Genomic DNA, 16,319 nt, shown 5'->3' with positions numbered 1-16,319 from the left:
ATTTAAATATTTAAAAACAGAAAAACAGACAAAAAATAATAAAAGAAAAACACTCGACCCGATCACTGTAGCAGCCCAACTCTGGCCCGAAACCCTAGCCCATACGATCGCATGGCCCAGAGGTGTATATCTCATGCGATCGCATGAGTAGCACTGACGCGCCAGACTTGATCTAATTCTGCATTAATTACGGAGTATTATTTATTATTATTATTAAAACCCTAATTAGGGTTTAATTTTAAATTAATTAGTTTTAGTTTTTATTATTAATTTGTATTTTTAGTTTAATTAGTTTTATTAATATATAAAATTAATAGTATTATAAAATAAATAATATAAAAATAATATTTTTATAAAAATTGTACTTTTTGCAACTTTAAGATTATTTTTTATATTTTGTATCTTTTTATTCGTTTTAGCGTAATATTTGTTTTTTTCGCTCGTATTTACTTTTAAGTCATAGTTTTTGCCATAGTTATTTTTATTTCTAGATTTTTAGGCTTTGCCGTAAAATCCCTTAAGTGCTTTTTCTTTAGACTAATATTTAGGTGCTTTAGAATTTTGCGACGCCGTTTTTATATTTTAATACCTTTTTAAGTTATTGCCATTTGGGATATAGTATTTCTTTTAAGCTTTAATATTTTTAGACGCAACTTTTAATGCTTAGTTTTTAGTTCCTTTTTAAGTTTCGACACGCTACTTCTTATTTTTATTTTTCGGCCTTTTATTTTTCGACGTTTTTCGACGCGCTCTTTTTCTTTCTTATTTTCCGCCACTCTAATTTTTAGAATATAGAATTTTCTATTTCTTCTCTAAATTTCTTTAAATTTCAACGAAAAAATTATTTTAAGTGGTTAAATTGATAGACATCCTAAATTTTCTGCTTCGTAGTAATAGTTGGATTTGTTAGTGGCTGAGTTGTGAGCTTCCGATTTAAAGGGTTCTGGCTCCCTGCTACATCTTTTGGCTATTCGAAACGTGGGCAAAAGCAGAAAAGTCTATTATTTTGATAACTTATATAATTTTTATCTTTTATAACTAATAGGATATTTAGTGAATGCACCGAGCAAAACGTTCACCACCTTTTGTACGTTCACCACCTGTAACTCGATCAAGACATCTAGCAAATATTGTCGCCGTTGATTTTTCTTTAGAATCGTCATCCAGTCAACCAAGTACTCCAATTCAAATTTCCGATAATCCATTTTTTGAACCCGACCTCACAATTGAGAATTCGGAGAATATTCAGGGACAATTCATAGATCCTGAACCACTAATCTTTCCGCCGGAACCACCAATCATTCAAACAGAGATTGTCGAAGAACCAACTATTAAATCAGAATCCTCTAGTGATTCAGATTCAACAAATTCAATTATGGAGAATCTGGAACCATTAAGTATGGAAGACCGAATGCGAGCTAAACGCACTGGCCAAGGTCACGCAATTATTCAACCTGACATTAATGCACCAGATTATGAAATCAAAGGACAAATCCTACACATGGTAACTAATCAATGCCAATTTAGTGGTGCGCCGAAGGAAGATCCAAATGAACATCTTCGAACCTTTAATAGGATCTGTACTCTATTTAAAATAAGAGATGTGGAGGATGAACAGATATATCTCATGTTATTTCCCTGGACTTTAAAGGGAGAAGCCAAAGATTGGTTAGAATCGTTACCTGAAGGGGCGATTGATACATGGGACGTTTTAGTTGAAAAATTTCTTAAACAATTCTTTCCGGCATCTAAAGCCGTAAGACTTCAAGGAGAAATTGTTACGTTCACACAAAAGCTAAACGAAACTCTATATGAAGCGTGGACAAGATTTGGAAAGTTGTTAAGAGGATGTCCGCAACATGGTTTAGACACTTGTCAAATAGTACAAATATTCTACCAAGGATGCGACATCACTACAAGAAAAGATATCGATATAGCAGCTGGTGGTTCCATTATGAAGAAAACCGTAACTGATGCTTACAAAATTATTGATAACACTGCTTCCCACTCACAGGAGTGGCACCAAGAAAAAGATATCGTTAGATCATCTAAAGCAGTTAGAGCCGATTCTAGCCATGACTTAGATTCTATTTCTGCAAAGATAGATGCTGTCGAGAGACGAATGGAAAAGATGACTAAGGATATTCACTCAATACGTATTAGTTGTGAGCAGTGTGGAGGACCACATTTAACAAAAGATTGTCTCAGTATTGAACTAACAATGGAACAAAGAGAGAATGTTTCATACATAAATCAAAGGCCTGGAAATAATTATCAGAATAATTATCAACCGCCAAGACCAATCTACAATCAAAATCAGAACTATAACCGAATTGTTCCATACAACAACCAACAAGGTCCTAACAACCAACAAGGTCCTAACAACCAACAAGTATCCAATAATACTTACAATCAGCAAAGACCTGTTTTTTAAAACAAACCACAACAAACCGATGATAAAAAGCCAAATTTAGAAGATATGATGTCAAAGCTAGTTGAATCTCAAACGCAGTTTTTCACATCTCAGAAACAAACCAATGAACAAAATGCTCAAGCATTTAGAAATCAACAAGCTTCTATTCAAAATTTGGAACAAGAAGTAAGTAACCTAGCAAGGTTAATGCTAACCCCCGGAATGAAACAGCTAAAGCCATTACCACAAGAAGTGGTATTACAATTAAACCACCTGAAATACCTGTAATTTCTGATGAAGCTATTCCTACTCCACAAGAACCACAATCTAAACAAGATAAGGAAACAGAATCGGTAGTTGAAAAGGTTAATGAAGATAACACAATTAAGGCTAAACCTTATGTTAAACCATACCAACCACCACTTCCTTACCCGAGTAAAATGAGAAAAGAGAGACTTGAAGCCGAGCAATCCAAATTCTGGGATATGTTTAAACAAATAAATGTCAATCTTCCTTTCATTGATGTGATTTCAGGAATGCCTAGATATGCTAAATTTCTGAAAGATCTAATCACTAATAGAAAGAAAATGGAAGAACTCTCGGCTGTTACAATGAATGCTAATTGTTCTGCAGTGCTATTGAATAAGATACCAGAAAAATTATTTGATTCAGGAAGTTTCACAAGTTTCACAATTCCATGTTTTCTGGGTAGTCTTAGTTCAATAGAAGCATTGGCAGACTTAGGTGCTAGTATAAATTTAATGCCGTATTCACTATACGCTAAACTAGACCTTGGAGAATTGAAACCAACACGAATAAGTATACAACTAGCCGATAGATCAGTAAAATATCCTAGAGGGATAATGGAGAAAATGCTAGTTAAAGTTGGTACTTTAGAATTTCCAGTAGATTTTGTTATTCTGGATATGGAAGAAGATTCTCGAGTTCCTCTCATATTAGGAAGACCATTCTTAAACACGGCTAAAGCAATAATAGACTTTTTGGTAAGAAACTGTCCCTAAGTATAGAGGATGAGAGTGTTACCTTTTCTGTTGATAGAGCCATGCAACAACCTCAATCTGCAGATGATACATGTTATTATATTCAAACTATAGATTCACATGCAAAATTGTTAGAAGAATTTCCAGAATTACATGGAACAGGAGAATGTTCTTTAGGAGAAGGAACTGAACCAATTGATGAAACTGAAATGTTAGCTACACTTATGGCTAATGGATATGAACCAACAACAGAAGAAATTCAAATGCTAAAAGAGGAAGACAGATATCGATATAAATCATCGATAGAAGAACCACCGACATTAGAGTTAAAGCCACTTTCAAACCATTTGGAATACGCTTATTTACATGGTGAAACTGAATTACCTGTAATAATATCGTCTTCTCTTACAAAAAATGAAAAATCTCAACTCATTTCTGTGCTAAAAGCTCATAAACCAGCTGTTGCATGGAAGATTCATGATATTAAAGGAATAAGTCCTTCGTATTGCACACATAAAATCCTTATGGAAGAAGGTCATAAAACATATGTGCAACGCCAACGAAGACTAAATCCTAATATGCAAGATGTTGTTAAGAAAGAAATTATTAAACTGCTTGATGCAGGTTTAATTTATCCAATTTTTGATAGTCCATGGGTAAGCCCAGTTCAATGCGTACCTAAGAAAGGTGGCATGACTGTCATCACAAATGAGAAAAATGAGCTTATTCCTACTAGGACTGTAACAGGATGGCGTGTTTGTATTGATTATAGAAAATTAAATGATGCCACCAGAAAAGATCACTTACCCTTACCTTTCATTGATCAAATGTTGAAAAGATTAGCCGAAAATAGTTACTATTGTTTTCTTGACGGTTTTTCCGGATATTTTCAAATTCCAATAGCACCCGAGGACCAAGAGAAAACCACATTCACGTTCCCTTATGGTACTTTTGCTTATAAACGCATGCCATTTGGACTTTGCAACACCCCTGCAACCTTTCAAAGGTGCATGATGGCGATTTTTCACGACATGATAGAAGAATGCATGGAAGTTTTCATGGATGACTTTTCAGTCTTTGGTGATACATTTGAATCATGTCTAGTTAATCTTGAACGAATGCTTATTAGATGCGAACAATCAAATCTAGTACTTAATTAGGAGAAATGCCATTTCATGGTTAAAGAAGGAATCGTTCTTGGTCATAAAATTTCAAAGGAAGGAATTGAAGTGGATAGAGCTAAAGTAGATGTAATTGCTAAACTTCCGCATCCTACCAATGTTAGAGGAGTTAGGAGTTTTCTAGGGCATGCCGGTTTTTATCGATGTTTTATAAAAGATTTTTCTAAAATTGCCACTCCTATGAATAAACTCCTAGAAAAGGATGCTCCATTCATCTTTTCAGATGAATGCATCAAATCTTTTAATATTCTTAAAGAGAAACTCACTAATGCGCCGATCATGATAACTCCAAATTGGAATCTACCGTTTGAACTAATGTGCGATGCAAGTGATTTTGCAATGGGAACCGTTTTAGGACAAAGGATTGAAAAACGATATCAACCTATATATTATGCTAGTAAGATCGTTACAAGGAGCACAAACAAATTACACAACTACTGAAAAAGAACTCATTGCTATTGTCTTTGCTTTTGACAAATTTCGTTCATATCTCGTTCTAGCTAAAACGGTGGTCTATACCAATCATTCTGCTCTTAGATACCTATTTTCGAAACAAGATGCCAAACCACAATTAATCTGTTGGATCTTACTCTTACAAGAGTTAGATATTGAAATCCGAGATAAAAAGGGAGCAGAAAATCTCGCAGCTGATCATCTTTCTAGTCTTGAAAATCCCGAATTAGAAGTTCTAAATGAATCGGCCATACAAGACAACTTTCCTGATGAATATCTATTGAAAATAGATTATAGTGAAATTCTATGGTTTGCAGATTATGCAAACTACTTAGTATGTGGATTCCTTGAAAAAGGATTGTCGTACCAAAAACGAAAGAAATTCTTTAGTGATATAAAACACTGTTTCTGGGAAGATCCACATTTGTTTAAAAGTTGTCCCGATGGAATAATACGCCGATGTGTATTCAGAGATGAAGCTAGTAAAATCTTAAACCATTGTCACACAGGACCAACAGGAGGGCATTATGGGCCTCAACTCACAGCAAGAAAAGTTTACGATGCTGGATTCTATTGGCCTACAATTTTCAAAGACGCACACCTTCTTTGCAAATCCTGTGATGCTTGTCAAAGGGCCGGAAAAATAAGTCAACATGATGAAATGCTACAAAAGGTCATTCAAGTATGTGAAGTATTTGATGTTTGGGGCATTGACTTTATGGGTCCATTTCCAAAATCTCATAATAATCTCTACATTCTCGTTGCCATTGATTATGTATCTAAATGGGCAGAAGCACAAGCTCTCCCGACTAACGATGCACGAGTTGTAGTCAACTTTTTAAAACATCTTTTTGCAAGGTTTGGAACACTGAAAGCTTTAATAAGTGATCGGGGTACTCATTTTTGTAATAATCAACTTGAGAAAGTTCTTAAAAGATATGGAGTAACTCATAAAATCTCCACCGCTTATCATCCACAAACAAGTGGACAAGTTGAAAATACCAACCGAGCTTTAAAACGTATTCTAGAGAAAATCATAGGATCAAATCCGAAGGAATGGTCCATAAAATTGGAGGATGCACTCTGGGCTTTTAGAACAGCCTAAAAAACTCCAATTGGAACCACACCTTTTTAAACTCGTTTACGGAAAAGCATGTCATCTTCCAGTAGAAATTGAACACAAAGCATTTTGGACTTTGAAGACATGTAATCTTGATTTACATGAAGCCGGACGTCTACGGTTAAGTCAATTAAACGAATTAGAAGAATTAAGACATGAAGCATATGAAAATTCCTTAATCTATAAGGAAAGAACGAAGAAATGGCAAGATAAAAGAATCAGAAGTTCAAAAGAATTTAAAGAAGGAGACAGAGTTCTTCTTTTCAATTCACGATTCAAGCTATTTCCTGGAAAATTGAAATCAAGATGGTCTGGACCATTTATAGTCAAAAGAGTTTTCCCATATGGAACAGTAGAGTTAATAAATTCAAATGGAATTGAATTTAAAGTTAATGGTCATAGAGTTAAACATTACGTACATGATCCGATGGAAGTTGACAACGAAGTTAATCACAATTTCAACACCACATCTAACTAAGTGTGGGGAGATTCGAATCTTTTTAAGGTAATATGTATTTCTGTTAGAGTTAGATATTCTGTTTTCGTGTAGTTCTCAAGAATGGAATCCGAATGGTCTTTCCCTAGCAGACCCTAAAGAACTAGTCTTCTCCCACCATTCTGAATTTTTATTTTTTTAAGTTTTACGAGATGAAGAATTCCTGTGAACTAAACCATGGTCTAATGCTACACGCTTTGATCACTAAACGTAATAATGACACACTCCCGAGTGACCTGGTATCAGTAATAAGAGCCAAATTGGATGGAGTAAGAAAAGAACTCAGGAACGATCATAATAAGTTACATTTTGGTAAAGGAAAATCAAAATCCGCAGCGAAAAGAAGAACACGACACCTTGAAAGATGTCACAAATGCGGAAAATGGTCACACGAAGGAAAATGCTCGACGAATCAGACATATTCCAATACCGAATTCGTTACTTTATGCAGAAATGGACCGTTCATATGTTTCGAAGAAAAATCGATGAATTCTCGACGTTATGCCTATGTAGCTATGGAAAACCAATTAGTCCGACTATCTTATGAGTGGGCTAAAGCAGGTCACTAAGAATTCTATCTCACAGGTAAGTATGTACAGTTTTTATTTTTTTATTTTGCTTTTAACCTTTTGATAATAAACGCTGAATCGTTCGCTATAAAGTATTAAATTGATACTCAATAAAATTAGGTTTTGCGACCGAAATTATTGATATCATACAAAAATTTATTACATTACTGCGAAATTTACCGTTTATTCTTAAGGTATAAATATCTTTAATCAATCAACCCAAAATATTTCAGAAATTCATCAGGAGTAAAACTAGGTAATATAGCCGAAATTAATTTACCGAAAAGAGGGGCGTATATTTTTGATAATATTTGATTGATTAAAGTGGGATAAAAGACCAAAAAGATTTTTAATTTTATTTTTACTTTGTTTTTTTTAAATTAATATTAAAATAATACTGTAAACTTTTTAAAATCAATATATTTAAGTTTGTAAATATTTGAAAAATTTATGTTTTTAATAAAAGTTTGTATGTATAAAAACAAAATTATAATATAAATTTGGTGTGATTTTTTAAAATTTTAATAATATGAATTTTTAATTTTATGCATTTAAGTTTGGTGTGAATTTAAAAACAAAAATTTACTTTATTTCGCTAAGTTAAAAATATGATTTTTAAAATTCGTCGTGAGTTGAAAACTAGGTCGTTGAACCGAAATTGCTCTACCCAAGGGAGGGACGAGAACTTTTATTATCATTATTTTTAATCTTATTGAATTAAAGTAAGCCAAAAACATTAAAAAACCCAAAAATCTTTACTTTTAAAACTGCGCTTTGAAATGACAAATTTTAAAATTTTGTCGAGGGACGGACTAGGACATATTTCCGAAACGCCCTCATCCTAAAAAGAAACAAAATTTTAATTTTTAATTAATTATATGTTTATTAGTATAAGGTTTTTATTAAAAAAAAAAAAAAGCAAAATGTTACTGTACCCGAACCCCATGCGATCGCATGGGATTTGGCCTTCAGGACCATGCAATCGCATGGTGCTGGATTTCAGGCCAGGAACAAAAACTCAGCGGGTCTGCTTCTGTCTCCATAAAACACCCACACATATACACGAACACATACACATATTATCACCAAAAATCACCATTTTTCACCCAAATTCAACCAAATTTCTCGCTACAATCCGCTCTAAACATGAATTTGATAAGAAGTTTATCAAAAAGGGTAACAATTACATCCCTAAACCTCTTTAAATTTGATTTTTAGTGTTCTTGAGCTATATTTTACCTAATTTAATTTTGTTAATTTCTAGTGTAATTAGAGTTAAATTGTTAGTATTTTATACATGTATAACCTAGATTGATGCTATTTAACATGATTTGAAGCTAAAAACTTCAAAATTTTTAGGAATCTAGGGTTTGTGTTCTTGAGCAATTTGGGGCTTTTGGATATAAACAGGTTATGGCCGATTTTTATCATGAATAAGGACCCGTTCATATACATTATAAACGATTCACAATAGTTGATTACATCGCGAGGTATTTGACCTCTATATGATACATATTACAAACATTGCATTCGTTTTTAAAACACAAACTTTCTTTACATCGAAAATTGACAGGCATGCATACCATTTCATAATATCCACTATCCAATTATAAATTAACTTAATAGTAATCTTTGATGAACTCAATGACTCGAATGCAACGTTCTTCGAAATATGCCATGAAATACTCCAAGTAATATCTTTAAAACAAGCAAATGCACAACGAAAGATTTCTTTTATACCTGAGAATAAACATGCTTTAAAGTGTCAACCAAAAGGTTGGTGAGTTCATTAGTTTATCATAATCATTCATTTCCATCATTTTAATAGACCACAAGAATTTCATTTCCAGTTCTCATAAATATACGTCCCATGCATAGAGACAAAAATAATCATTCATATGGATTAAACACCTGGTAACCGACATTCACAATATGTATATAAGAATATCCCCATCATTCCGGGATCCTCCTTCGGACATGATATAAATTTTGAAGTACTAAAGCATCCGGTACTTTGGATGGGGTTTGTTAGGCCCAATAGATCTATCTTTAGGATTCGCGTCAATTAGGGTGTCTGTTCCCTAATTCTTAGATTACCAGACTTAATAAAAAGGGGCATATTCGATTTCGATAATTCAAACATAGAATGTAGTTTCACGTACTTGTGTCTATTTTGTAAATCATTTATAAAAATTGTGCATGTATTCTCAGCCCAAAAATATAAAGGGTAAAAAGGCAAATGAAACTCACGCATATAAATATTGTAAAATAGTTAATAAAGTATTTGCATGTATTCTCAGCCCAAAAATGTAAAGAGTAAAAGGGATTCAAATGAAACTCACCATACTGTATTTCGTAGTAAAAATACATATAACGTCATTGAACAAGTGCAAGGTTGGCCTCGGATTCACGAACCTAAATTAATTATGTATATATATGTGCTGGTCAATATTTGTCTAACAAATTAGGTCAAGTCATAGTGTACCACAATCCTAATGCTCGAGACTAATATGCAACGATCAACAAAAGTTAATTTGACTCAAAATGATTTCCAAAATTTATACATGATTATTATATAGTTTAAATATCGTCATTTTATATTTTTAAATATTTTTAAAAGATTTAATAGAGTAAATAATATAATTCATTTATTAATAAATAAAATTTTATATAAAAATATACTTTTATATATCTTAAGTAATAAAATTTATAAAGTTAATTTAAAAAAAAATATTATGATAGGTTTTATTAAGGTAATTATATTATTTGTATTACATATTTATTTGATAAAATAACATTGATAATAATAATAAGTAAAAGTTGTATTATTTTGCAATAATAATTATTATTATTCTTTTAAAAATATCAATATTTATATTTACTAATAATGATATTATAATAAAACGATAATTCCAATTATGATAACTTTAATATTTATGATACTTTTTAATATTAACTTTAAAATAATAATTCTATTTAAAATGATAATAATAATGATATTTTATAATAATAATGACATTTCTATTAAAATAATATTTTTTGTTAAAATGATAGTTTTAATACTAACGATACTTTTAATAATAATAGTAATGATAAAAATAATAAGAATGATAATTTTATCTAGATCAATATCTTATAATATTTTAATTTCATCATGATACTCATACTCATTATTTCCTAATCATTTCGTTTAATAGCTTTTAATCGTCTTTTATATTATTTTTATAATACTAATAATAATAGTACTAAAAAGAATTAGGTGTTACTAATATTAGTTTTAATTACAATAATACTAATAATGATAATTACTATGATATTATTAGTAATACTAATAACTATTTTAATGATAATAATAATAATAATAACAATAACAATAACCATTTTTAAATAGTGATATATATATTAATAATGATAATAATAATAATAATAATAATAATAATAATAATAATAATAATAATAATAATAATAATAATAATAATAATAATAATAATAATAATAATAATAATAATAATAATAATAATAATAAGATAATAATAATAATAATAATAATAATAATAATAATAATAATAATAATAATAATAATAATAATAATAATAATAATAATAATAATAATACTAATTATAACTTTAACGATGATAACAATAGTAATAATAATAAAAATAACAATTTTTAATGATAATTCCTTTTATTAATAATGATAATAATAAGATAAAACTAGAACGACGATAATAACGACGATAATAATAATCATTTTTATAAAAATTTAATTGGCTATAACTTCTAATCCGTTCATCGAACCTATTCGATATCTAAATGAAAAGTTCTCAATTTTTCGCTAGCCTTCCAAGGACATGCATATCTTATACCTTATCTCAACCGCAAGTGTAACTAATTCAGGATTCAACATAACCTATCTAAGGGCAATATCAAAAGTACAAGCATGCATAATCCTATATTCTCGAGCACTAGTCAGGGATACACTATTAATATGTAAAAATAATTTACGAGTACTCACGTATCAATATTGAGATTCAATATTGCAGGAAAGGTACGTAGACGCAACGGAGACGATAAACACTAGATTGACCTCACAAGCATACCCATGAACCATACCCATCACCTCCATAGCTATAACCCATGTTTTCCTTAGCTCTATCCCGCTCGAAAAATCCATTTTGAAATAATACGCTCATGACCTCGTCGTAGTATTTTATGTATACTAATAATATCTTGAAATAATTATACTGAGTAAATATATATATGTAAGTCGATTGAGAGAGTTTAGAGAAATATATTTCAAGTTTCTATGAAATAATGAAACCTATTGAATTCTATTTATAATAGATTTTTGAATTATTAAAGTGAATTATTAAAGTATGAATTATTAAAGTGAATTATTAAAGTATGAATTATTAAAGTGAATTATTAAAGTATGAATTATTAAAGTGAATTATTAAAGTATGAATTATTAAAGTGAATTATTAAAGTATGAATTATTAAAGTAAATTATTAAAGTTAAAGTAAAGTAAAAGTAAAGTAAAGGTAAAGTTAAAGTATAGTAAAAGTATAAAACTATGTACGTATAATACGCGTATAAATATATATAAAATTAATTTAAATCATTATTTATATTTAATAAAATAAAATATAAATATCGTTATCTTTATCATACTGGTTAAGTAATGAGTTGTCAAAAGTGGTTCTAGATATTTATAAAAGTTATATACGTTTTAATAATAAAGTTCTTTTTAAACTAAAAACGTTTTTGTACGTTTGAAAATAAATCAAATAAATATGATAATTTTGTTTTCCAAAACTAAATATATTTAAGAATCATTTTGTTAAAAGGTTAAAATAATGGAAATCGTTATATCATAAAACGTTTTAGAAAAGTAGAATCATATATATTCATAATAGGTTTCAAGTTTTTAAATTACGGTCTGTTGGTGAAGCATGTGATAAAGTCCAAAGGTTAAATAAACGTATAAAAATGTCGAGTTACTTAACTTGTCGATATCCAACATCTAAGTTATTTACCCTCCACGTTCTTACTTATAAATCACTTTACCATTTTCCGAATGTTGTCAAAAAGAATAGATTTCTTAAATCACAGTGGACCTCATAACATAGACCCGTAATCATATCACAATGTATCTGATAAATCAATCATTTGATATTATCTTCTAATTCCATCGATAAACATATTGAAACAAATGCGTTCGTGTAAAGTAATATACGTTTAATACTTTATTAATATTCTCAAGTTATAATATATATATATATATATATATATATATATATATATATATATATATATATATACATATATATACATATCTATTTATATATAACGGTTCATGAATCGTCGGAATTTGGTCGAGGTTATAATGAATGTATGAACACAGTTTAAAATTCTTGAGATTTAACTTAACAAACTTTGCTTATCGTGTAGGAATAATATAAAGATAAAGTTTAAATTTGATTGGAAATTTCCGGGTTGTCACATAGTGTAACATGTTTAGGTAGCTAAATGATCCAAACTTTGATCCTAAACATGATTTTTGAAGATTAAAGTGGACTTTTTAAGTCCAAAATTCATGAACTTGATTAATTTGATATAATTGACATTTGAGACTTGTTTAATTGCTAGTAATGACTGTTTTGACATGTTATTTGAGTTAAATGCTTATGAACTTTGTATGCATTTTCATATATGCTTATTTGAAAAAGTGTAGAATTGTTAAAATTGTGAAAATGTGTATAAGTTTAATTTTGATTTAACATGTTATTGTAATTGTGTTAATTTGTTATTTTGCTAACACTAATGCATATTTGGATGCACAAATTTTGTGTTTAATGTGTTTTGCAGAGATTTACTAATACTGAAACTGGAGGTTCATCATCATCATCTAGACGACCTGCTCCAGAACCTGAACCAGAAATGCAATATGAACCTGAACAAGAACAACAATAGGAACCACAACAATAGCCTGATCAACACATACCTTATTATGATTCGCTACAATTTGTTGATGCCTTCACAGTATTTCTGATGCATCCACTAGTAGAATACCCAACGATTCCTAAACACACGTTGCATCCTAATCTGAGATTCGATAGAAGCTGGAGGGATTACCCGGCATATCAAAGTAACAAATTCAAACTGCTACCGAAAAATGTAGAAGTGCCAAGGGTAATCGATTGGGATCCTTTGGAAAGGGTCCAACTAGCTAACTCAGTTAGACAGCATTTGATCCAAAGGTATGGTAGCTCATCTTTTCACGATTGGGAACGTTTATTCACCATTCGTAGGCCTGTATATAAGGAATGGTGTATAGAGCTTATGAGTACTATAGCATTAAATGCAGATGTAGATAGGTTAGATGATAGAAGTTTTCTTAGGTTTATACTTGGCCGTAGGATGTACAGGATGTCCATGCTGGACATGGTCAGGGCATTACAGATTTACACTCCTGGTGAATTACTACTACCCGATTGTATGAATTTGATTTATCGTGGTGAAAGGGTAGATAGGAATTTTGACGCGAAGGCCGTCTGGAGGCGTATGTCAAGCTATAATGTTTTTACACTGGGAGGAAAACACTCCTACTTACATATTAACAAAGCCGAGCTTCGTATAATTTATAGATTTCTGGCTAACTCGATTACACAGAAACAAGGAGAAAATGACCTTACATGATTTATTTTACCTAAAGTGTATTCGAGACCCAAGAAGCTTTGTTAATATCCCCTACTGTGTTGGTTTTTATTTATCAAAAATGGTGGAAGGAATACAGGAAGGGGGGATTATAGGAGGAGGTATTTTTGTTACTCTCATTGGAGAGTATCTGGGTGTAGATAGGGACCAAGGGGGTCCACTTTTGGAATGTAGGGAACAGGTTGAGCCTTTAGGATTGAAAGTCTATCAGGGTGCTAAGGTATTAAAGAGCAGACGCAACCAGCCAGTACCCTATGAAGGTAGTCATCCTCAGGTAGAGAGAGTTTCAGATGAGGAAATGGAGGAAGCAGATGACATTAGGGATGTCATTAGGAAGGCTATGACTGACGTCTACCAACGTGTAGATGAGGTAGATATGACAAACGCATAGAGATTTCGTCGGATGGAGCAATGGCAAGCCCGGAATGATTACTTCCAGGCAACGACAGCATGATAGATGGGACTATCATCAGCGTCAGATTATGAGCCGGCTGTCACCTCAGGATCACTACGTTCCGAGCCGACCCGCTTACTATCCTCCACACCAGCCCGAGATGAGACCACCATATACTCTCTACGACCCTAACCAGGCCTACCAGTACACCTATCACCAACCATGGAACCCGGAAGACGACATGAACTGGAACCCCTATCCAGATTGATATAGTTCCAGTTGGTGATCTCTATGATTTTTATCTTTTTATTATTTTTATTTATTTATGTTTAAACATATGATATTGTGATACATTAATGTATTGTTTAATATTTTTATTATTTGGTACTAATATTTCATATTTTATTTGAAAGTGGGATTTTAAGTCCCATTTCAAATTACCATGCATGTTTATATTTGTATGTATGTATATTGTCAATTGTACACAACATGGTAAAACAGCGCATTTTCAAAGACTGGCATTAAGTTCAGCAAAAGCTAGTATTTTTGACGACAAAACGAAAAACAAATGTGATGTAACAACAAGACGGAATAAACAAATGATGTGCACCATTTATCATTCAACAAACAAACGCCAATATGTTTGGAAACTTTAGTAAAATTTAATCATTTTTCTACACTAATCACCCTCAATAATTTAAATTGTTACTGATTTCTTGTAAATGAGGGCATTGCAAGATCTTAAGTATGGGAAGGGGTTAAATTCTTTCGAATTTTTAAATTTTTTTTGACTTATACACTTGATTACCATTAAAAATACTAGTAAAGCAGTAGTTATATTAGAATTTAGTGCTCTCTGATAATAAAGAACAGCCCTAGTCTTATATACTGACTACCCAATTCTAGTAAAATTTTCAAAATTTTCAATTAAATGAACTCAAAATCATGTTTATACATATTTATGAACGATAAAACTAGGTGTTAATACCGAAATTATTGTTACCTCAGAAAGGACATAAATTGGGAAACAACCCAAAATGTTAGAATTAATTTAAAATGGAATAGAGGACAATAAAAAAGGCAAAGAAAGGAAAATAAAAGCCAAGTGTGGGAAAAATTTACCAAGTTATTTAAAACATATATCACATATTTTTGTACAAATAACTGAAGATACTTTTGTTTTGGACAAAATTAACTGTTTTACCCAATAAATTGAAATATATTTGAAAGAAAAGATGGATATACACGATGAATCAATTCTATCATTAAAAGGAAGTAAAGTCTTCTGAAAAAGAAACGCGCTTCTTGATTTAGGTCAGGAAGTTATCGTCCAGACCAGTTGTAGAGTCTACGAAAAACCTTGAAAAGTTTTCTCAAAAATCAGCTGGAAATCCACGGACCTCGGCATCAAACAGGGTCGCCAAGTGGTCAGACTTATCCTAACCATGAGAGGATCTGTCTCGTAAAATGGGGAGGACGCCATGCAAATTAGCTTGATAAGACTAATGAATCAGATCCCCAGAAAGGATAATCTCCTTAAAAGATTAAAAATCAGCTTTTAAGCATGATATTACTCAATCCTAGAGATTGACCTTAAAGATTGAGAATTACAAACTCATGGAATTCGATGATATCTAAACTCGAGCTTGAACGAGAAAATATTTTGATCAAAATTACAAACCGATTTGTTTTCTAAAAAACCCATTTTTAATGCATTCATTACCATTGAACGTAAAATCCTAGGAATTCACCTGGAATTCATTAGGTCACCTGAACCAAATCGGGTGTCAACCGTAAGAACGGTGGTTGCATAGCATGGTCAAAGACAGGACCTTGTGCCAGATCAAAAAATTATAAGCGTGAGCTTTACTATTGCTCTTACAAAGGATAGTAATTGCATCCGACACGTTATAGACCATAATTAAAAGCATGTCAGGGGACATTGCCTTAACAGTTGCTTGTTCAACTCTTTCC

Source organism: Rutidosis leptorrhynchoides, chromosome 2 (genome assembly GCF_046630445.1).
Source record: "Rutidosis leptorrhynchoides isolate AG116_Rl617_1_P2 chromosome 2, CSIRO_AGI_Rlap_v1, whole genome shotgun sequence".
Taxonomy (NCBI): domain Eukaryota; kingdom Viridiplantae; phylum Streptophyta; class Magnoliopsida; order Asterales; family Asteraceae; genus Rutidosis; species Rutidosis leptorrhynchoides.
Note: the sequence above shows the minus strand (reverse complement) of the source record.